The sequence below is a fragment of the Argopecten irradians genome, chromosome 6 (genome assembly GCF_041381155.1).
Source record: "Argopecten irradians isolate NY chromosome 6, Ai_NY, whole genome shotgun sequence".
NCBI lineage: Eukaryota > Metazoa > Mollusca > Bivalvia > Pectinida > Pectinidae > Argopecten > Argopecten irradians.
This window is the reverse complement of record NC_091139.1, coordinates 38,467,400-38,492,002: the sequence shown is the minus strand read 5'-3', so window position 1 is coordinate 38,492,002 and position 24,603 is coordinate 38,467,400. Positions and strand designations below refer to the sequence as shown.

General features: G+C 33.9%; 1 pseudogene; it reads left to right on the top strand.

Moving 5' to 3' along the window:
* Positions 1-264: 264 nt before the first annotated feature.
* LOC138326509 (patched domain-containing protein 3-like) lies at positions 265-23,878 on the top strand (annotated as a pseudogene).
* Positions 23,879-24,603: the final 725 nt, after the last annotated feature.

The window sequence follows — 24,603 nt, the reverse complement described above, 5'->3', positions numbered from 1 at the left end:
TGGTAAATAACTGACATATGAAACTACACGTAGACAAATTCCGGCGTTTGTTAGAAAAGTTCCTGCTAAAGTGATCATACAAAGCAGTGATTTCCAGACCCGATCAAAACAGTCAGTGCCCCAAGAACTTAGATGTTAGATGACATCACAACTATGTTTGAAACTGGTATAAACAGTCGAAATACTTGAATACGGTGTACTTCAGGGTGTCGAATAAGAAATATACCTGTCTTTTAGGGGTGCAACGATGAACGCATTTAGATAAACGGAGAAGTAGACCCAACGGCAACGAGGAGAGAGATCTAGTAAATAAATATGGACATGAACGGAAGCGTCAAAAGGGAGGCAGAAAATCAAAATGGAGAGGAAAAGAAGCCTTTCATCATTACGAGGATGCTCAACAAGATCACATCCACGATGGAGACTGGATTCTTCATGTGAGTACAAATTGTCCTGAAACGGGGTCACTTTCCTCCGGACGTCATACATTATTGATTGGTTGATTAGTGAAATGACAAAATGATACAGGTAAATTGAGTCATTCAAACAGGAATATGTAATTGTTTACAAACAAATTAGACTTGTATGCTTTCTTTGATAAAAGTATGAGTCATTTGATTGGTAAAATACTCTTTTCTTTTTAAGCTTCTTAATTCTAGACAAGAGATGAATGTTTTACATAGGATTAATATCTTCCATTGTTATTTGTTTATTTATTTTTATATAAATTAATTTTTGTTCATGGAGTTATTGTTTGTTTAGATTGTAAACTGAAAATTCTCTATCATACATTTCATTGTTCCATTTTGGGTAGCATTCAATTTTGGAAGCGTGGACATTACAGTGTATGAATGGAACTGTAAAGAATTATTATAGTAGTTGCGAATCTGAGTAGGCGTACTCGGTCAAACTTGTTTGGGCAAATGAAGCAATGGGTAGTGGACTTTTTTTGCCAATTTAATTTATTCTGTACGTCCTTGTTAACATCTTCATGTATATAACAATTTGAACTACCAGTGACTTGTTGATGGTTGGCCGGCATTAATATTTCAGACTCTTTTCAAAATTCAAAAATTGAATTTCTTGTTCATCATTGAAAAATTGAGGAACTTGCCTGGTATTTTTCCTTATTAAAGATATTCTATCTAGTTTTTAATGATTCAAACACCGTCACAAGTTTATAACCTAATCCAATAATATATAAAACATACATATATATATCAATGGACACAACACCTCTTCCACACGATTACATGTACATATGTTTTATTTCAGTTCCTAATTTCTGAAGTTTGTTGTATGGCTATCATAATAATTTGAGTCTATGCTGTATTTCAGCAGAATTATTCTGATTTCTTGCATCAATTTGGCGTTACTTTGTTTATTTGTTGATGTCAAGCTTTATTTCTGCTTGTATCATTCCTCATAGATTCAAGTATCATTTTCAACCATTTTGACGTTTAGAGCTTAAACATGACATTAAGACATACATGCATAAAATGGAAAACGAAATTCATTTTCCCGACAATACAAGCCAGTGACAATACAATGATACTTTTTAAATATTGCAAGCGACTATTCAGTTGAATACGATACAATGCTATATTTTGAGTGCATCTTTTACTATGATCTTACGTCTCCTTCTGAAATGTATCAGCATTATTCCAGATCACACAGATAGTATATAAATTACCTAAATTAATTAACTTTTAATTATAACAAAACAACCTGTCAAGGTATTTATTTATCTATTTAACTGCAAACGGCATCTTTTAAGTGTTGAAATTAAATCAAAGACGCTATAAAAACAAATAGGATATGTAGACGTTACATTTGTACATATTATACATCTGTCAAATCACGGTGAACAGTTATGTACAGTAATACCGCGTCACAATCACGTTACCGCCGACTTTCAGACGGTAGAGTTTGTAGTCTTTATAGACCACCACAGATTTTATAATAGACGTCTTGGTAATATTCTCCGATATCAAGGCTGGCAACTAGAGCCCGTGACCGGCTAAAACAAGTTTATACCAAATAACATGTTTCAAATTATACACCACCGTATTTCGGAAATATTATTCTTTCATATAATTTATCACACATAGCCTATATTTATACACAACTAGGGAAATCCGAAAAATCATCGGCAAGTTTTCCAAACAACTAGCTGCCCCGTGACCAAAATTCAATTAGCATAAGTGGTTGAAAGTTCATATCGTTACAAAATGATATGCGAATCTGTTTGAAATCGACAACTGGGAAATGGATCACGAAGTAAAACCACATATAGTGAGGATGGTGTATTAATGTACTATTTTCACATTTCACGCATATTGTCAAGATTTTACGTTGCGAATGTAGCATGTAGTGTCTGTCGGGTTAGTTGTCCTGAAGATGCCACGATGGTTCGATGGCCCAAATCTATACCTACAATTTGTAAGTGTAGAATGCACGTGTACAGTTTACTTTTCTGACATTCTGACACGCTAAAGTTACATGTGCCTGTAGAAAGTACATGTACAGAATGCAATTTTACTCTTGACATTCTACACTTCGAAGTAACATGTGTACAAAATGTCAGTTAAGTAAGCATGTACGTGTACAATATGCCATTTTACTCTTGATTCTACACACTGATAAAATTTAATCGAAAAAAATGATCAGCATTCCGGACATATCTTATAGGACTCCAATATTTACCTGTAACTGTCCAATAAATTCGAACTAGAAAAAAATAATACGGCCATCGTAATGCACATGTTAGTATACATTTGTAGTATATATTGGAGAAAGATATGAATTTTGAATTTCTCTGTAAGTATCACAGCTATGTTTAAATGGACTATAAATTCACATTATTTCATTCTTCGCCATGTTTTCAGACAGTGATGACATATCACGCTCAGTCAAGTTTTCAGAAAAAACAGTTCAAACAATGACAGTGATGGGATTTTGCATATTCTCGACATGGTAAATACAGTAAAGCAACCATTTCAACATTTAGAGTGTCTTTTTCTGACACTTTGATTAGTGCTAAAGGAAACAGAGAAACCAATGCCCAAATCATCCTCCAAAATAATTATTGTATTTCATGTTTGAATGTGATACAGTTGTGTGAACGCATAGGCGAGGTCATTCTAATTTTAATTTGCCAAAACGTCATCAGTGGTAGACGATTTATTTTGAGCACAGGAAAATAATAGTAAATTCTCCACATGAAAAAAATGGATTAAGTGTGATTGAAATATTTGAAATACGGGCTTTACTTATATTAGAAATCAATTACAATAAGTAATACTTTCAAAAAGTTGTGAACCACCTCACTATCGATTGTATACATACATGGTGTGCAATATGCGGAAAGGATTAATATTATCAATATTTCTGGGATTAAACACAAATCTCCTAAGGAATCAAAAAGTACTTCAAGTGCACAAATAATGTGATGCAAATGCAAACATTGCCAAAGGCATATGGATCCGATGTATATTTCGTGCTGGAATGTGTCTGTTATAGTGAAGTGCTTGGATATAGATTTCGGATTTGTCATCATTTTGGATTCTTTACATGTATGCAGAAAACTAATACGGCCATCGTAATCGACATGTTAATATACGTTTGTAGTATATATTTAAGAAATACATGTTTTTTTAATTTCTATGTTCATTATTCATCGTTTATTTCAATCACTTCTCTACTAAAACCCTCACCTGAAATGTACGGTCCATTGTGTTACTAATGCTAATAGTTCAAGAAGCCAATATCATATTAGCTATTTTATAAGAAAAAAACCTTCGGTTCACTACAATGGGTACTGACAGAATGATGGACAAACATTGTAGTTAAGACCTCTAATACGGAGAAATACTCACTTAAATAGAAGGTACTGTTAGTTAAAACAAGTGGGGTAAAATTGTGAGTATTTTTCACTTTATCTGCTGAACTTTCATTTCCCATTTTGTGAGAGGTGATATATGCACAAAGCTGGTTATTGTATGATTCCTCGACACCTCGCGATTGGTGCTCAGCCTTCACTTGGTCTCTTGGTACCATACATTATCCCTACGAGACCAAAATTTCATTTACATATTTTAGGACATTTGTATGCTATACATTGTATATATACATGTACATAAAAGTTTTGATTTACAATTAAGACATAGTAATTGCATGTACAGGCACCTGGACTATATTAAGTATAGGCTAAGGCAATTATTTAAGTTTATTAAAGAGATATTAGTGTAGGATGACTGATAGCTACAGCCTTTTTTATTTTACTATTAGAGGTTTGGAAGTCAGATAGTGCAGCTACATTAAATAGCAGTGTGAATATTAATGAAACACATGCTAAGTAATGGAGATAAGCCGAAAATTGTGCAATATGTGGGAGAGAGAATCGAACAGAGGCCCGTCAGGGCCGAGATCTATTCACTTTCCAATATATTGTACAGTTTAAGGCTTTTATCTGATTTACAACATAGCAACTCCTTGTGTTAATTAAGTACTCTTTTATTTCTAAAGTAAGCCAGTTTTTTTTTCTTTTGTTTATCAGCTCAGGTAACTCTACTAATGTGTATTTAACCATGACGAATCCAATATAAACAATGACAACATAGAATTACCTTTGCCTGTGTTATAAGTGTTGAATATCATTCATAAACGGAATGCATAGCACATGTTTTGGGGGTCATTTCTATTCAATTCTTTATTTCTTTAAACCTTACGGTTCAACAGAAAAGATGACTGATTACATACAGTACGAAGTGCATTATAACTTGATTTAAAATAACCTAGATATTTCACCAAGGCACACATACAGATGCACCCAACACGTACACAACCGCTACGCTAGTGTAAAGGGTGTTTCTACGTTTGATTCAAACAGTATTTATTCTTTTTTTCATGATCAAAACGATATTTTTTTCTAAATTAGATAATTCTTTGTTTTTTCTTGTTTCCAGAAGTTAAATAAAGGCCATGCTAGGTTTATTATGATAATAATTTTTGATAAAGCAGTTTCTAATATCTGAATAATTATTGCATTTAATTAGAAATGGTACCCGTCTTCGATATCATCATTATCACAACATATACATTTTTAGCTTGTGTCTGTCTATATTTCTATACCTACCGGTTGGTAAATTTGCTTTATGAGAATATAACCTAATTTTTGCTATTTCTTTGATATGGTGTAGAGGAATAGGTATAGTGAAATCCTGTTTCAAACAAAAGTCATCGCAAATATATTTGTATAAAGAACACTTAGGTGACGTATTAATATATTCTAAACAATCTTGTTGCGAACGCATGACGCATGCTTTTGGGTTGGTCAATCCACATCTGTAAATTATTTAAAGAACACTTAGGTAACGAATTGATTAAACAATATTGTTGAAAATCATAAACTAGTCGAATTTTGATTGTATTCAGTATTCCGTTTTCATTATGAACAGCAATTCATAAATACCTCAGACTTAACATAAGCACTCACTCTCCGCTCTATCTTATCCGTATAACAGGTTTTTAAAACACAATTGTCTGTAAACCAAATTTTCAACCAGTACTTCTAAATTCTAAATTTTCTAAATATGTGTTAGGAAGTCTACAAAGTTCATGATATACCATAATGTAAGGAGTACTTTTCTTAATACCTAAACTGCCGACGTATGTGTCAAAATACCTAATTGAGTTTCAGTGTTAAAATAATTAGGGCTATGTAAAATGGTGAAAATACCCATTGTTTTCGTTAAGTTTCTTATTCTTATTGGGTAGTTTTTGGGTATAAAGCAAAAATAGCATTTGTAGTAGACATGTTCCTGAAGCCATGCTGTGCATCACTGATTTTTAATATACCATCAAACGACTATTTAGAACAGCAAAAAATATTTTTGAAAGACAACGTATTAGAGTACTACCCCTATAGTTATTAATATTTATATACAAGTCTCTCTTTTATTTATTTTTTTCAATCGTTGTATTTAATTACAAAATGTAGTTAAAATGTGTTTTTTTATTTTTATTTTATTTTTTTATTCACTTTTTTGAAATAATATCCTCAACACAAAATGTACAGACGATATATGAAAGACAAATACAACGAATGTTACATTTGAAGAACTATTTTAAATCACATAAATGACATCTTTCAAGAACTTTTAAAATGTTTACCCTTTAAATTACTGTTGGATATTATAATCTTTAAGTTTTAAGTTCTTTTTTAAAGTGTTTAAGTTGTATTTTTCATATATATTTTTAAATATATGTTTAATGTCACCGATTTACCAAATGGAACGGTATTTATCCGATTTAATATATTATTAAAGGAAACAACAAGACATGGCATTAATATTTCTTTTACTTAAAAATCATTTAACTAGTTATCAAGACCACTCTCAACTTCTTCAGAAATATCACAATCCAGCTCATGAAACATATCAGAGCAGGGGCGTAGGAAGCGGGGGAGCAGGTGGGCGCAGGTGTGTGTGTGTGGGGGGGGGGGGGGGGGGGGGGCAAATTGCCCCCCGGTTCCCAAGGACAGGGGGGGCAAACATGTCTCTCGCTTATTTGGTCAATTTGCGTATTCATTAATTTCCTTTTAGCGACCCCACTGTCTATAAATGTTTACAAGGATTATATCTAATGATATATGAAAAAAGTATACAAAGTATATATGGTTCTGTGTTGAATTAATCTCCTCCTGTAGGTGTGGGGCTGGGGGGGGGGGGGGTGTTACAAAATATTGAGGACCTTTGCCCCCCATTTCGTTTCATCTTCCTACGCCACTGCAGAGGGTATACTAGCATCATTATTACTGATACATTCCTTCACGTCATCGTTACAGCTAAATTTTTAAAATGTTGGACAAATCATGTTCATTTAAAGTACACTTATTACAATTTTCTTTTCAAGTTTTATCAAATGTTTAGGGGTTTATTTCCATAAATAGTTCAGCATATTACCTCACTGGGCTTTATAATATCGTTTCAATTTCAGTTCCATTTTCTTATATCTACGTTTATTACATAATAATATATTGTTTCTCTCGTTCTTACACTTGTTAAATTCTGATTATTCTTTTTATAACCTATTTACAAAGATTTACATGCATCGATTGGAAAATCCCTATTTGTAAAGTCACTTTCACCATGTCCACCGACAGTGATGGGGGGATATTACGGTTGGGAATCAAGAAGCAATCTCACAAAATAGAGATAAATTGGACATTTTTTATAATTACAAGTGCTTATCCATAATTAATACTTCAGGAGTTACTTCATTTAAACAGTCAATGATATTAAAACAAGAAAAAAGAAATATTTATTACATATCATGATAAGTATGTAAACAAGTATCCAAGTCTCATTAGGCTGCCCATTGTATAAACATATTGTGAGTTGCTAGCTGTATCAAGGTGGGTCACCAGGTATGAAGTAAATCAATCCCTCTTAGAATTCCCTTACCTTTTCTTATCGAGGCATCGCTGCTTTTTCACTATATTCTACTATATTTATCAATACAAATTGTTTTGAACATAAGATGAAACCTTAGTGATGTAATCATTACTATGTTTGAAAATAAATAATATTGTTTTTCTAATTAATTATAAATTGCGAGCATTGCTTGAAGTTTCTTTTTTTAAAACAAACTGTTTTATCTCTAGAGAGTTTATGATTTTTCTTAAAATTCACCATCTTTTGTTGACGTTATAGTCAAAATAATTACAAAATAGCTTTGGTGTACAGGAAACGGTAATCGGTGTACTACTTCGGTGAAAATTTGATATTGCTGAAATAGGTCTCTCAAATTTGGCCACGTTTTAATTTTTGTAAGCCAACTTATTCAGTCAAAATTTGCAGAAATATATCCTTTAGAGCATATGATATCATTTGACGAAATTGAACATCAAATTGATATAGTTTTAGGTCAAAACCTGAGCCCTCGTATACTCTTTGGGGAAGGCAACATTATATCATCCACAGGCCCCTGGGACCTTTTCAATTTTTTAAAGGTATCTTAAAGTCTTTTCTGTAATAGTACTACAAAAGGTACCTGGGATTTGTTAAATTGGTTCGTGGGGAAAATCTAATGGTAGCTGTACCAGGCCTTTGTATTTTTGTAGTCAATGATGATATCTGTTTAAAATATTGTACAAGTTATGACCTCACTTCTTTATTTATCTCAGGCTTGGCATATTGATCGGCCCCCATCCATTGAAGTGTGTAATATTGAGTGGCTTTGTGGAGGGCATATTTACTCTAGGCGTCATCAACTTCACAGAGCACACAGAATTAGATAATATGTGGGTACCCTCGGATGCTGACGTATTCAAGTACAAAAACTGGGCGGCAGCTTTCCTAGCACTCTACGTACCGTCAGCGTCATCTTTGTTTCCAATAATGTCTTGAGCACATCTGCTGTACAAGCAGTAAGTTCCTCGGTTCTTTCGGGATTTAATTGTTTTTCTTTATGATTTTTTAGCAAACAAATTCGCCAAGAGAGTCGTAGAATCTGGACAAAAAGAATCATAACACGAAATTAGTACAGTGGTCTCCTTAGACCCCAACGTGACCTACATGTGAAGCAATGCATGACCTACTTAAACACCTATGTGACCTAGGTCTTTAGACCCTAACGTGACCTAGCCTCAAATTGACCTGACCTAGTTGGTACCATCCAACCTTATTTACTTGTTTTAAAACCCCAACCTAACCTAGCTCCGACTAACACGTGCGTGACCTACTTGCCTAAACCCCAACATGACCTGCTTTACCGTATAAAACACAGGACTCCGGTGTTCAAGGACCAGTCTTCTTTAGAGTAGATCATCATAGAACACATCTCCATTAAAGTCTAGTATATAACATATAATTCCCATATAACAAATGAAATGTTTGAAATGCATTTCCGAAAGATATTTCAACTGTACTTTCCTTTCACTTATTTTATGCTATTTCACTATTTATGGTCTTCTTGAAATAAAAAAAAAAATCTTGAGTAACACTTTTACATGGTGTATCGTATTTATATATATATAGATATATTCTGACTTTTATTCTTGAAGATGAACAATATATACAAAAGTTGCGTAGGACTGACAACAGCCTCAGGCAAGAATTACTCTCAAATCTGCTTTCGGTAAGGAAAATGTTTTATTGTAACTCACGGTTTCAAAGTTAATTTACCCTGCAGAATATATCATAGAGATGTAAATTCAGATGAAGATTTAAATATGACTTATATATTTCAAAATTAAATTCTTCATAATTACTTGAATTTGTTTCAATACAATAAGACAAAAGTTGCATACTAAACATTTCAATGGCCTGGTAATGATTTCTGATGTAAGGATCGCGCTCAAAAAAAATTTTAATGGCCTGGTAATGAAATTCTTATGTACATAACGGGCTTCAAACTTTTGAATGGCCTAGTAATGATGTTCTAATGTTACAGAGCTGGTTCCAACTGTTTAGTGTCCAGTATCCTCGAGTTATGGAGCTACGATGATGCCACCATAACTGCAGCGAGTGGAACCGACATCTTGAACCAAATTAATTCTGCTACAGTAAGGTAGGTATATAGGTGTTTGAGGAATCCATGTCTGATAAGTTATCAATGTGCACAATATGATTTATACCTTTATTAAAATGCCGTCCAAATCAAAATATTATAAATTCTGTTTTATTTTTGTTTCAAATAAATTATAGAAAAACCCTGTTTTTTTTCGGAAGATTTGCTGAAAACAGCTACATTATTAGTGATCTATAAAGATAATTTTATGAAATATAAAACCGGCATAGTAATGTTTATTTTCATTTAATAATTTCTGATTTAATGACCCATAATTTGTTTTAGTCCGGTCTCTGGTAGATCATATGACGTTGATACAGCCCTGGGTGAGATTTCCTATAGTTCAGGTATCACTATAAGCTCGGCTGTGGCAGCTAAAATGACATTCTTCATACAAGGGGATGATGCTGTACGCATTGACCTAAGATAACCAAGTACATTTCATCATTCAGAGAAGGTGTAAATAAGTTAAATGTACCCTTGTTATTATCTAATAACATAATGATTAACACACGGGTCTGTTCCATCTGAATAATTAATGAAAACATTTAGTAAAAACGTTAAAAAATAAAAAGACAAAAAAATGAGTTATTTTTGCATAATAAAACATCTTCATGTACACTTAAGTAAACTGCACGAAGAAATCAAGTATTAATTTAGAAGCTGGTGTATTGGAACCAAATCCTTATTTGTTGAAGTAGTCATTATGAATATGATATATGTTTACTCTCATCAAGACGTCGGCTTCATTTCTCTATATTTACATTATGAGTGTTTCGTCACTATATGAAACAACAAGCTGACGAAAACAAACATCTGCCTATGAAAACACTATGAATACACTATGAATACAATGATTCTCGTCCATCGATCAGATGATTTCAAACATCACGCAAATTTCATATCCATAAAAAATCTCCACAATACTTTAATGAATAATCTTTAATGTGTTGTTTCTCGATATAGAATCAACTAATGTTTACTATGATAAGTCAATCAAATCTTATTTTAACTTTATTACTTGTTTATCGCTTGTCATTTGCAAAAAAAAAAGTCGACCGGAAGGCGGAATATTGAAAACGCGACGTTGTGGAACGACTTTGTGATATGATTTATTTGGCTACAGAGAGAATGTGATCCGACTCATTAGACTAATGTTCCTTCAAAGAGAATCTGACTGTCGCGGTGTTAAAATTCACCGTATATATAATATGTGTTAAATAAGGTGAGTTAACTGAATGTCTTACTTTACATGTCCCTGTGTCATGTTATGTCCTGTAAATGTAAATCTATGTGTATGTAAGTTGTTGTGATGACGTATGAGAGGCGAACGAATGGATTGGTTGAAAGTGTCGTGTTAACATTGCATGACCTTGTCCTTGCACGTGCGCGCCCACCCAGCTGGAAGCGTGTCCGCACATTACATGGAAAATAGGCACCGGGTATATAGCATTATGAATTTTTATTTCTATTTTCGGGCAACAAATTTGCACAGATGGTATATTTCAAGCTTAACTCTCTCAAAAAGAAGTTCAAGAACACCCATTTTTATCTTTACAGATTTGAAATCTGCATGTAAAATCCAAGAAAAAAGACCTGTTAGAAAAAAATAAAATGGGTTTTCCCAAAAGTATGGAGCTACCTTGAATAACTTGTCCATATAACATTGTGCATATGTATAACAATGGACCGCACGTGGTCCATTAGATTAGGGTTATGTGTCGGGTCAAGTGATTGTAAACTATATGTAATTTATACTAAACATTACCATGAAATTGAAATATAATTTACTACAGATATAATAAATACCTGTATATATTTATGCCAGTACATTTATATAACTCTATATATTGTCAGGTATTATTCTTTTTATTTCAGGGTGATCTGTCTACGTTTTGTATATCAAACTGTCAAATGTTTACAGTTGTTTGTGTTGAATATTATATACGAAGGAACAAATCCACATCAATATATTCATGCCATGACTTATTTAGCTAACGTTCTTTCAGAGAGAACGTGATATGACTTATTAGGCTATTGTTCCTTCAGTGAGAATGTGATATGACTTATTGGCTAATGTTCCTTCAGTGAGAATGTGATATGAATTATTTAGCTAACGTTCCTTCAGAGAGAACGTGATATGACTTATTAGGCTATTGTTCCCTCAGTGAGAATGTGATATGAATTATTGGCTAATGTTCCTTCAGAGAGAATGTGATATGACTTATTGGCTAATGTTCCTTCAGAGAGAATGTGATATGAATTATTGGCTAATGTTCCTTCAGAGAGAATGTGATGTGACTTATTGGCTAATGTTCCTTCAGTGAGAATGTGATATGACTTATTGGCTAATGTTCCTTCAGAGAGAATGTGATATGAATTATTGGCTAATGTTAGTTCCTTCAGAGAGAATGTGAGATGACTTATTTGGCTATTGTTTTTTCAGAGAGAATGTGATATGAATCATTGGCTAATGTTAGTTCCTTCAGAGAGAATGTGAGATGACTTATTTGGCTATTGTTTCTTCAGAGAGAATGTAATATGCATTATTGGCTAATGTTAGTTCCTTCAGAGAGAATGTGAGATGACTTATTTGGCTATTGTTTTTTCAGAGAGAATGTGATATGAATCATTGGCTAATGTTAGTTCCTTCAGAGAGAATGTGAGATGACTTATTTGGATATTGTTTTTTCAGAGAGAATGTGATATGAATTATTGGCTAATGTTAGTTCCTTCAGAGAGAATGTGAAATGACTTATTTGGCTATTGTTTTTTCAGAGAGAATGTGATATGAATTACTGGCTAATGTTCCTTCATAGAGAATGTGATATGACTTATTGGCTAATGTTCCTTCAGAGAGAATATGGTATGACTTATTGGCTAATGTTCCTTCAGAGAGAACGTGATATGACTTATTTGGCTATTGTTTTTTCAGAGAGAATATGATATGAATTATTGGCTAATGTTAGTTCCTCAGAAAGAACGTGATATGACTTATTTGGCTAATGTTCCTACAGAGAGAGTTTGATGTGTTTTATTGGGCTATGTATAGCTAACGCTCCTGATATGTGAGAACGTGATTTGACTAATATTTCATCAGGGAGAAGGTGATGTGATTTTTGGCGAATGTTCCTTCAGAGAGGATGTGATGTTAGTTATTTGACTTTTGCACCCTCAAAGAGAATGTGATGTGACTTATATAACTTACATAAGATATTTGAACGTTTCAGTTTTTCGGATGTCTTTGATGATACTATCAGTGGCGATGTCCCCTTACTCAGCGCTGGCTATGTGATTGTAATAATCTATGTAATCATAAATCTAGGCAGATTCAATTGTCTGGATTTCGGTGTAAGTACTAAAACAAACAGAAATAGCCGTCTGAAATTGGATGGTGTCATTTCCGTGGAATTCAATTCTGACTAGCTTAATAGAATAAATGATGTCATCATTACAAAAAGAATGGTATGTTCTAGATTTCTGAAAAAGTCATTTCATCACAAGCTCACTTAGCCTTGTCATTATTACAAATTTCAGTTCAAGCTGACTAAAAAGAAGTATTTGATACAACATTTACAATTACAAATAAAGTTTACTATTTGGTATGAACTGTTTTAAATATGTTTAAAATACAAATAATGAAATATTTTGCTCTATAGCTAACATATTATGCATAGCTTACTAATTTAGTGAAATGAATCTTATCTTGTTAGGAAAATACTACAAAAAAAAATTCAGAAATATTTTTGGGTTGAACAGAATTTTAATGAATCTTTGTGATTTGTCCACAGCTTGGTATTTCTGTATGTGGTATCCTGGTGATAGGATTGTCGCTGGGTTTCTCCTACGGACTGGCGTCGGCCGCGGGATGGGACTACACACCCGTACACTTCATACTGCCCTTCCTCCTACTGGGTATATACCATTGTTATACCAAGTTTGAAATTCATTCAATGTGAGCTGCTAGTATACTTCAAAGATTATAAAAACATGTGACAATATACTACACTAAAATGTACCAGTAGATATAGGTCTACAATTTTGACTTTGACTTATTTGCAAATTTTTGATCCAAAATTGCAAAAAACAGTTACTAAGTGTTTATTAGATGACTTAGATATTCTAACACATGGATGGGGAAGCTGCAGATCCTTTATCGGACCTCTGATTGTTATTGCCAGATAACGTAAAACATCTCAAATGAGAGCTAACCTCTTGAATTCCTTACATTTGTTTGACTGTTTTTGTTGTACAATTTTCTGATATCAAAATGATTTAAAATCTTTTGAATCTGCTTCATAGGTATAGGCGTTGATGATCTGTTTGTGATTATGGATGCATATAAAAGTTTGCCAGAGGGGTATAGTGACCGACCCAACCATGAAAGAATGGCCATGACCTTGAAGCATGCTGGAGTATCCATCACTGTAACATCCCTCACAGACATGTGTGCCTTCGGAATAGGGGCTACGACAGTAAGTAAATGACTTAAAATTATTTGTATGGATACATATACATGTATACAAAATTAAAATAAAAAAACTTGACATATCCACATGCTTCACCATGTTGGAGGGCTCTTTAGATTATGAAATAGTTCGCTAACTTTGCCCTTTTTATTAGGCGTTTTTATAGTCGGCTCGTGTTACCTATTAAAACTAATTTGGCCTACACTACTTCAATACTTCTACATTTGGTTGAGTAATCCGGCAGCCAATCACAATCACTTCCAGTTTTCCGAGTTCTATTTTGTGGATACACAAATATAGTAAAACCTGTACCTGAGATAGACCCATTCCGCTATAATTGCAATATTAGCAGGGATGTTTGTTTTCGTTGCAAAGCAAATCTTAACATTCAGGAAATTGTTACCAGTAGCTCTGGAATTGTACGTGTTGAAATTCACGATTCTGATTGATATCAACTGTATTTTTTGTTGGTTTTTTTTTTCTCAAATAATCAAAGATCCATTTGGTAAATGTTCAGACCGAATGTAAAGGTCCAGAATATACATTGTACCCTTCTACAGGAAACTGCAATGATTGACCATATTCTTATCGAAGGTAGTGTTGCAGATTTAGTTGAATGGTCTAATGTCCTACACGAATATCTTTACCTTCTAGCATTCTTATTTGAATTTAATTTTCAATACAATATTTTGTGTCAATCGTGTTATTACATTTGCTGGAACATGTAAAAATACATCGCCATGAAAGTATTGTTTCAATCCGATTGCATTGTGAATTAAATGCCGTATTAATCAAACTTTCATGAGTAATCCTTTTTGTACACAAATTAAATACTAGTTCTTTAGTTTTTTTTAATACAAAACGTCCATTTCTTTCTTATTTTCAATTTGATATATCTCTATCTCAATAACTATTGATATCTATATAATATATTTGTCTCTTTCTAGAATAAAATAATTTCTTTTCAATCACGGAAACGAACATACATTCATGAAAATACTGTCATTGACCAATTTTCTCCTTTTATTTCAATGGTAACGGTATTGATATTATAATCAACTATGTCAAGTAGCCTTTGTGTTTTGGTACTTTCAGTACTTTGATTAAAAATAAAACTGGAAGCGAATGTGATATTCTGCCAATTTACTCAACCAATTGTGTAATCGGTATATTTAGGGATTATGGAAAAGTGGAGAATTATAGAGTGATCATATTGAATACAGAGGATTCAAACAAACCAAATAATAATGGTGTGTAGAAATTGATGAAAAACAGTACTATTTGAAATAACAAAATCAGTTTGATATTAAAATGCTTTTAAAATTGGGATCTTTTCGCAGCAATCTGTTTGTTTTACCGCCAGCCCAATCTACCGCATGATTATGTCAGTTTAAGAATTACATGAAGCCACATTTAACTACTAGATATTTTTTGAAGGTTAAAATATTTTCTAGAAACTATGAAATTATAAAAGATTTGTAATTTAAATACTCACGTCGTGTACATTTTGGAAATCATGTTGTATTTACATTTCGTAAGCGTACGTTTGTTTTGTTATCGTCGGCTCCATTTTATAATCCAGGATATTCCTTTTGGGGAATCCCTTCTGGTAGGAGCTTTCGACGATTCTGAATGGCTGACACATTTGGATCAAGTTATTTTGACGTATTTACCTGTAATGTTCTCACCTGAAGTATTTTGACACTTCGCACGTGCGTTTAGAGGCATATGATAAAATTACACTATAAAGCTCGGTGTTTGGGATCTATACGACAATCAAGCAGAAGCTTTCACGTATACGTAGCTGGCTGACTCGTCTCTTTATACTCTAGCAGGTTATTACTATGTACTAAGTAGGGAATTAGTTAGGCCCTATGTCTCCAGATTGACAGCATGTAAAAGTGCAGTACTTTTGGGGAATGGGTGGTCTTCTCCCACTGTAGGCATGTGTTAACTTTCGTAGTCAGGGTATTTTTGTGTGACAAGTTACAAGGTCGAGTCGGGTGGTTGTACGTTATGCACAGCGCGCGTATAATGTAGGTCTAATACATGTATAGCTACATTAGGGATATAGTCTGCCCTTCCGTTGTAAATCATTCATCTTTTCCATGCAATAAATTGTTAAACGTTACATATTATGTTTTCGTTTCATTGACCTGTAGCCAGCACTAGAATTCGAGACAGAACCAAAGAGTCAGCGAACCTAGAAATCACTAAACGGGGTCTATACATTTGGGATGAATACCCAAAACTTTTACGCAATCGTCAAATGACAGGATGTGAAAGTGGGTGTACATCCCAGAAAGTGACTGAAAGTTTACTGAATATGAGTATTTTATAAACTGTGTATTTGCCTGTTCCTTTCCAGGTGTTGCCAGCGCTGCGCTCCTTCTGCGTGTTTTGTTGTCTGGGTATCTTAGCCCTCTTCCTGTTGGCGGCCACCTTTTTTGTTGGCTGTATCGCTCTAAACGCAAAGAGACGTGATGACGACCGGAATTCTTGTGTATGCTGCTACAAACACAATGCTTTCTATCAACCGTATGAATGCAGTAAAACAGAGTTGTTTGTTGAAGCGATCAAGGGTTTTTATGCTGCAAACCTGATGCGCTTACCGGTGAAGGTAATATATTAGTTTCCATCTGCATACTGAAAAAGTATTTGAAAAGAAAGGTGATATTGGATAATGTTTTCATTATTTTTTTTAAGTAATATTTAGTGTCAAAGCAGAATGCTTTGGTACTATTCGTATAGTCTAGATGGAACAAAACTAAAAGTACTAAATAACTTCTGTGGTATTTCCTTAAATAATACAGTTTCAAAAATGTCTACAAAACATTCTCTCAATTTTTTACCTCGTCATTTGACATAAGTGGAAATTGTAGAGATTGTCTGCAATCTTAACTATTTATTAAAAATAAATTTAAAGAACACTTGGAAGAGAAATAACCCCACTAGATAAGTATGTAATACTCAAAAATATTAATAATGATTTAGTTGCCTTCTTTGTCACATCAATGTTTATTCACTTCATTACTTTCAGTGCTTTTATGTACCTTGATTTTAAAGCCAATTTGCTTACATGAGAAGTAAAGAATCATTATAATTGATTGGCGCAAATACAATTTAAGCACAAAAGCAATCTTTGAAAGGTTAATGCAATCAGGATGGTTATTTAAACGACTTAGAAAATTAGCGCAACCTTTTTTAGCGCACGTTAACTCATGAAAAAAGGTTATAAAATAACATAATTGTTCAAGTATGTATTTTGCAATAATTTGAGGAATTAAAGACAGAAATATATTGATTGTGTTTATCTTATTTGTGAATACAGATAGCAGTCATGGTAGTAACAGCCATCTTCCTTGGCTTTGGTATTTGGGGCTTTGTGGTGCTGAAGCAGGAATATAACCCAATCTGGTTCATCCCGACTGACTCTTATCCATACAAGTATGATTCTGCCAGCACCAAGTACTTCAACACAGGTGCCCAGGCTGCGGTCTACTGTAGTGAGTATTATAAGTAACTATGTAATTACCTGAAGTTCCTCAAAGATATTGGTAATCTCAAAATCTCATCTCCTGATGACAAAAGCGATGCAGTAACCTATGATTCATGTCGACAGCCTATCTGGTAGTTAACGAGGTGCCAATACTTATTAATATATTTTTTTCTCTCCTTGATTACAGAAAGTATAGACTTCTATGGGAGCCAGACCCAGTCAATACTTACTAAATTATATTTCTCCTTGAAAGTATAGACTTCTATGGGAGCCAGACCCAGTCAATACTTACTAAATTATTATATTTCTCCTTGAAAGTATAGACTTCTATGGGAGCCAGACCCAGTCAATACTTACTAAATTATATTTCTCCTTGAAAGTATAGACTTCTATGGGAGCCAGACCCAGTCAATACTTACTAAATTATATTTCTTCTTGAAAGTATAGACTACTATGGGAGCCAGACCCAGTCAATACTTACTAAATTATATTTCTCCTTGAAAGTATAGACTTCTATGGGAGCCAGACCCAGTCAATACTTACTAAATTATTATATTTCTCCTTGAAAGTATAGACTTCTATGGGAGCCAGACCCAGTCAATACTTACTAAATTATTATATTTCTCCTTGAAAGTATAGACTTCTATGGGAGCCAGACCCAGTCAATACTTACTAAATTATTATATTTCTCCTTGAAAGTATAGACTTCTATGGGAGCCAGACCCAGTCAATACTTACTAAATTATATTTCTTCTTGAAAGTATAGACTACTATGGGAGCCAGACCCAGTCAATACTTACTAAATTATATTTCTCCTTGAAAGTATAGACTTCTATGGGAGCCAGACCCAGTCAATACTTACTAAATTATTATATTTCTCCTTGAAAGTATAGACTTCTATGGGAGCCAGACCCAGTCAATACTTACTAAATTATTATATTTCTCCTTGAAAGTATAGACTACTATGGGAGCCAGACCCAGTCAAAACTTACTAAATTATTATATTTCTCCTTGAAAGTATAGACTTCTATGGGAGCCAGACCCAGTCAATACTTACTAAATTATTATATTTCTCCTTGAAAGTATAGACTTCTATGGGAGCCAGACCCAGTCGATACTTATTAATCTATTACTTTTCTCCTTGATTACAGAAAGTATAGACTACTATTGGAGCCAGACCCAGTCAATACTTATTAATCTATTATTTTTCTCCTTGATTACAGAAAGTATAGACTACTATGGGAGCCTGACCCAGTTTGACTCAGTGTACAAGAAGTTAACAGGGAGTAGCTATATATCTTTCGGGTCGACTGACAGTTGGTTCAAATCCTTCACCGACTGGCTCGTTACTACCTCAACCGGTAGTGTCACCTCCAGATTAGATGCCAGTAAGTTTAGAGCACATTACAGAGTTCGGTAGGTGGTAGCATAGTCGGTATATTGTCCCTGGATCTCTCCGACAACAGTGAATGTTGACCAATTCCTATGAAATTTGGATAGCTAATTAGGCTAGGTTTGCTTATCGATGTCATTCTTGCATAGTATGCATGATACGGCCTTTCATGTATGCGGTGTGTTATGTATGTCATCGGGGTATGGTTTTCCTAAGACAGACCCGTTTGGTTCTTTGGTATTTGGTATTTGGTTTCGTTTATACACACGTTTGAACAAAGACCAGGCTCTGTAGTCTTATAGCCCTTGAGGGGATAAGAGTTCTCAAGAATGGTCTGGCTGATCCTACAGATGATAGAGGGGTTAGAAAGAAAGCTAGGGAAGTGACGTAGTTACGTGTAGGAACTCGAGAAGCATGCAGTGCAGGTGTCAAAGAATGTCGAGTACATGTCAATGTCACGTCGGACCGGTTCGTCCGCATTCCACAGTACATGTACATTGGACAATTACTTAAACGAGTCACACGTGTATACTACACAAAACATACACAAAATAACAATGCCAGGTGTACACACCTGGAGTATACATGTATGCATGACCTGGGTCACATGGATATTAGTGCTGTGTCTTATTTTATAGTGGAACTCTTGCCATTTTATAGTGCTATATTACTGAAGCATGCTGCTAAAGACAACATCCCCATCCGGTCACATTATACTGACAACGAGCGAATCAGTCGTCCTACTCCCTGTATGCTGAGCGCTAAGGAGTAGAAGCTACAACATTTATAGACTTTAGTGTCTCGACCAGGGAACATAACCCAGAGCCTACCTCATAGGGGCAAGTACCCAACAGAAGCTCAAAAATTAGGTGCTGTCAAGGAAGGCGTTAGGAAGAAGTAAGGTAACTAGGAAGAAAAGAAAATATAAGATCCTAAATTTAATCATCTTTTACCATCATGCAATAGGGGCAACAGGTAAAATTCAAAACTTGTTTCTGTTGTAGATAAGTATCCTTCTTCCTCGACAAACTTCTACGACCTGTTGTATGAGTTTTTGACGACACAGTCGACAGGTTTACGTCACAGGAGCGAGTTAAAGTTCACCAACACCTCAGGAGTCGTTGGCGTGTCTGTAAGTACACGACCACAGACCTACAGCCTTTGGATTGGTGAAGTACATGCAAATCAGTACTCATGGATCATGGGACTGCAGTTAAATTTTTACTTGTTCAATGACGCTTACCATAGCATTGGCATTTTATAACTCATAAATACGTTCCTGTGTCTTAAATTTCAACACTGGTTGTTTGGATGAAAAATCATTAGAAATAGATTTGTAAGTACAACACCATATACAACAATGGCATTACACATTTCAGTGTGCTGGTACTTTTTCCTATTGGCATCATCAAATCTTTATATATGGCCAATCTATGTATTCTTAGATACGTCAATATTAAATGAAAAGGCTTAAGATTTGTAATATCTGTAAAATTTTAAGTTTTGTTTCGATGTCCCTAACATGAAAGGGGTTGGATGGGTGTCATACACGGTTATTCATATCATCCCATTGTGTTAGGTGTGTCGAACCCCACCCTAACTTCATATGAAAACAGAGGCATTATGTCCTTTAGACATTTCTAGTTAGTGTTTTCTGGTGCTTTGCAAAATTGTGTCATTTATTATTAGAACCATTCAAGATTAGCTCAGGTGTGCATGTAATGCCGTTTTAAATCTCCCAGATCTTTTACCTTTTATGGACGTTGGTGGTAAGAATATGTCACTGTAAACATGTAGCGAAATGATGTCTCTAGAGTTATCCTCTCCTATTTTTCGCTTAATGGTTGAACTGCAAATTTACTTACTAACATGTAACAGATTTTCTGTTCTACCACTTGTCATTGGAAACTATATATATATATATTTCTACACATCTTAACAGGATTACCGACATTTGGCGAACTGATACAAGAGCTTGCTCAAATGAATACAATGTACTTATCATTGGGTCAGGAAGTTAACCTGAGTTAAAATTTCTTTTGTAGGCATCCTTCATCAAGTACACCCACAACAAGTTTACTGACTCCACTACTAAAATCAATGCTATGGAAAGTTCACAGAACATGGTGGCTGGACAGTTCCCCAACGACAACTGTTTTGCTTATGGCAGGCTGTACCTACAGTGGAACACAAGTAAGGTAGACTTTCTTTGTATTTCCTTTGGCTTTGTGTTTGATTTTTATAGTCAAATCGACGTATTGACAGTGCTCTACACTGAATGTATTCCAAACATTTAGTGGAAGATGTCTCAACATGTAGTGTAATAACATATTCAGATATACTCTTGACGATAAACTCAGTAACCAGAAGTATGATTGCCAGTAAATAGTTGTATGAGAGAAATGTTATATTGACTATTCTATGTCTCCTATTTTCACAGATTATACAGACCGAGCTTTACAGAAACCTGGGACTGGCTGCTCTATGTGTGTTTGTCGTCTGCCTGATCCTCATCGCTAATCTCTTCACAAGTCTCATGGTTCTCTCCTGTGTCATCTTCACTTTGGTAAGTCACTGATGTAGAGCCCAATGTAAGTTTTGTGAATTGTGTTTGAATTATGCTTATGCTTATTGTATTATAATGTTTACCTTGGAAACGATCGCATTTATCAATGAATTTGAAGTATTTGTACATTTAATTATGATAAATGTCTTTTTTATCCCCAGGACTTCCATAAAAATTCAAGTATTTATGATTACATGATTTTGTTCTTGTTATTTTGTAAATCATTATTAAAGATTTAATCTATTTATTGAAAAAGTCTATGAACTGTATCCCGAAACAAAACAAGTGACCCTGAGATGGTGTAGAAAAAATGGTAAAGAATGGGATTGTTGCTTTTGTAGTGTAAACATTTTGAAATACTTTATTAGTAACATACTAGCAATCGTTACGATAAAAATACATGTAATAGGATTATTTTCATGTAAAGGTATCTGGGCCTGTATACTTTTATCAGTAATTCTACTTTTATATGAAGTATATAGTTATTCATTACATAAACTTTATCGGTTGTACATCTACAAATAACAACTAAACTTGTCCTTGGGTGAAGTACTTGCTGTAGTAGTAGCTACAGAATTTCCTCTTTATCTATTTATTCCAAGAATCTTTTTTTCATGTTTCCAGCTGGATGTGGGCGGCATGATGCACTTCTGGGGCTTGACCATCGACACAGTGACCAGAATTATCCTTATTTTAGCCATTGGTCTGGCAGTAGACTACTCCGCACATATTGGTCATTGCTTTATGACATTCACTGGTGACAGAAATGGTATGTCCCAATATCTCAGTATCACAGTATCTTTATTACATAACTTGTAAAAGATTCATGCAAACTTGTTGCAATATATTGAAAACTCGTGTATATGAATCAAGTTCATTATATCTAAAACAAATTACACTAAATGAATATCATAAAACTTACACAGGGAACATGGAATGGTGAAAAGTATTTGATGCATCTGATTATTCGAGTTCAGTGTTTTAAGTTACAATTGATACCATGGACAATAGTGCAAGATTGGATGGAGTATTACAAAGTAAGACTCTATCATAATTAATATTTCCTTTCAAAATTCAGAAACACTTTTTTTCTAAATAATTATGATAAATTTTATTTTTTGTATCATATGTGTTTTGTTTTTTTTTTTTTTTTTTTGTCTGTATGATAAATGGTATGTTTGTGTTGTAGCCCGTGTCCGTGGTACGCTGGTGATGATGGGAAGCCCAGTTTTTAGTGGAGTTTTTAGTACCTTCTTGGCGTTTATCCCTTAAGCTACCAGTACTAACTATGTGGCTACTATATTTTTCAAGGTACATGCCAATATATAGATGGTATATCTGTACCAACCATATCCAGATTTCTACAGATCGAGTATGTTTGGAACATGCTGTCACCTTTGTCCAAATTTGATTTAGATGTTGAGTATTTATATATGTCTCTTTATTTGCTCATATGATATTTTATTACATAATCCGCCTGATATCCAGTGATTTAGCCCGTGTAATATTTTTGCGAATGTCACTAGTGTAATATGACCTGGAGCGATTTTCATTGGCTTTTTCAGTGCCTTGTTCTACCCCACCCTAAACCTTCATTCTATCGTCTTTGACTTGTGAACAATGGATTTCTATGCTTGGTAATTTTCGGAGTATTCTATGAATTCGTCTATCTACCTGTGGTATTACTTTGTTGTAGGTGTTTCTTCTTGTAGCAATTTTCGGAGGTTTCCATGGACTCGTCTATCTACCAGTATTATTAAGCTGGATAGGACCTGCACCATACATGAGTGCTGAGCGTGAGGAGCCTTCTGTCTCACGGGATGTGGAACTAAAAGTTACAGCATCTGAATTCAAGTCCCGTCAATCTTTACAAAGAGAAATCTACCCGTCTATGGAAACCATTAGTGTATGAGACACTGTCCAGAGCATCATACCTCGGTAAATGTTCACAAGGGACATGCAATACCATGGCATTATTGGTTTATATGGTTAGAGAATTTAAACTCCTTGAAATGTCCTGTTTTAATAGGTTTAGAGTTAGATTTCACCAGAGTACAGTATCTTTCTTCATGTCTTTGTTCTTGTACTAAAATGTCTGTAAGCTTTGTGACATTTCATTTTTTGTGTTATGACATGTCTTGTCAACACCATCTTGCAGCTTTGTTATATGGTCGTTGTTGCTGTATGGTACCATATTAGGACATCTGAACATTAAAATGAGAGATTTGATAGGCACCGTGATATTGTAATATCAGATTGATTGCACAGGGTATTGTGGTTGAGTAATGTTATTTTGTGGCATCTTATTTAGTTCGGTATATATTTATATATAACATTTTATAAATAACTCGGGTTTAAAATAAAATAGTTTCATTTTATATTACATCTTTGAGGTTGTTTTTTCCATATACCGAAAGGATTGTACGTAAAGTATTATGACGTCACATATACAGAACATTTTCTAAGGATATTTTAAAAGCGGCATAGTCATTGCCCAAATAGAACTATTGGATAAGATATCAATGCTCCTCAAGTATTATTCTCAATATATTTTTGTGTTTATGAAGTCACACAAAAACACGAACGGACATTTGTTTTCATAAAAACGTCTATGGAGAATGTCCTTTCATTTTTTGTCTATGACTTCTTAAACCCAAAATATATTGATAATTATGCTTAACTGGTATGTAGTAGATTTGATAAATAGCATCCAAGTTAAAAAGTGGCAGCAAAAATAACAGTTAAATAAAACAAATCATCAAATAATTTTTTAAAGATAACTAGCTAATATTGTGTTATGTTTGATAATTCTCTCTTTGATAAGAACACTAATTTGAATTCATGGATAACTTAAAGAATGAAAAGTATTCTCTATAAAAATGCGAGAAATCTTCTTTGTATTGAATGATTATATGCATCACAATGTATATCATAATCAAATATGTATGTTTTGTATATGTTTATTCTTGCAAATGATCAAAAACAGCATTTAAAAAATTATCAGAAAATGGTACATTTGATGTTTACAATAATCGGAAATACATATTCAGCTATATATTTTCTGAAATGATCAAGTATATTCACAAAAATCAATAAACACTGC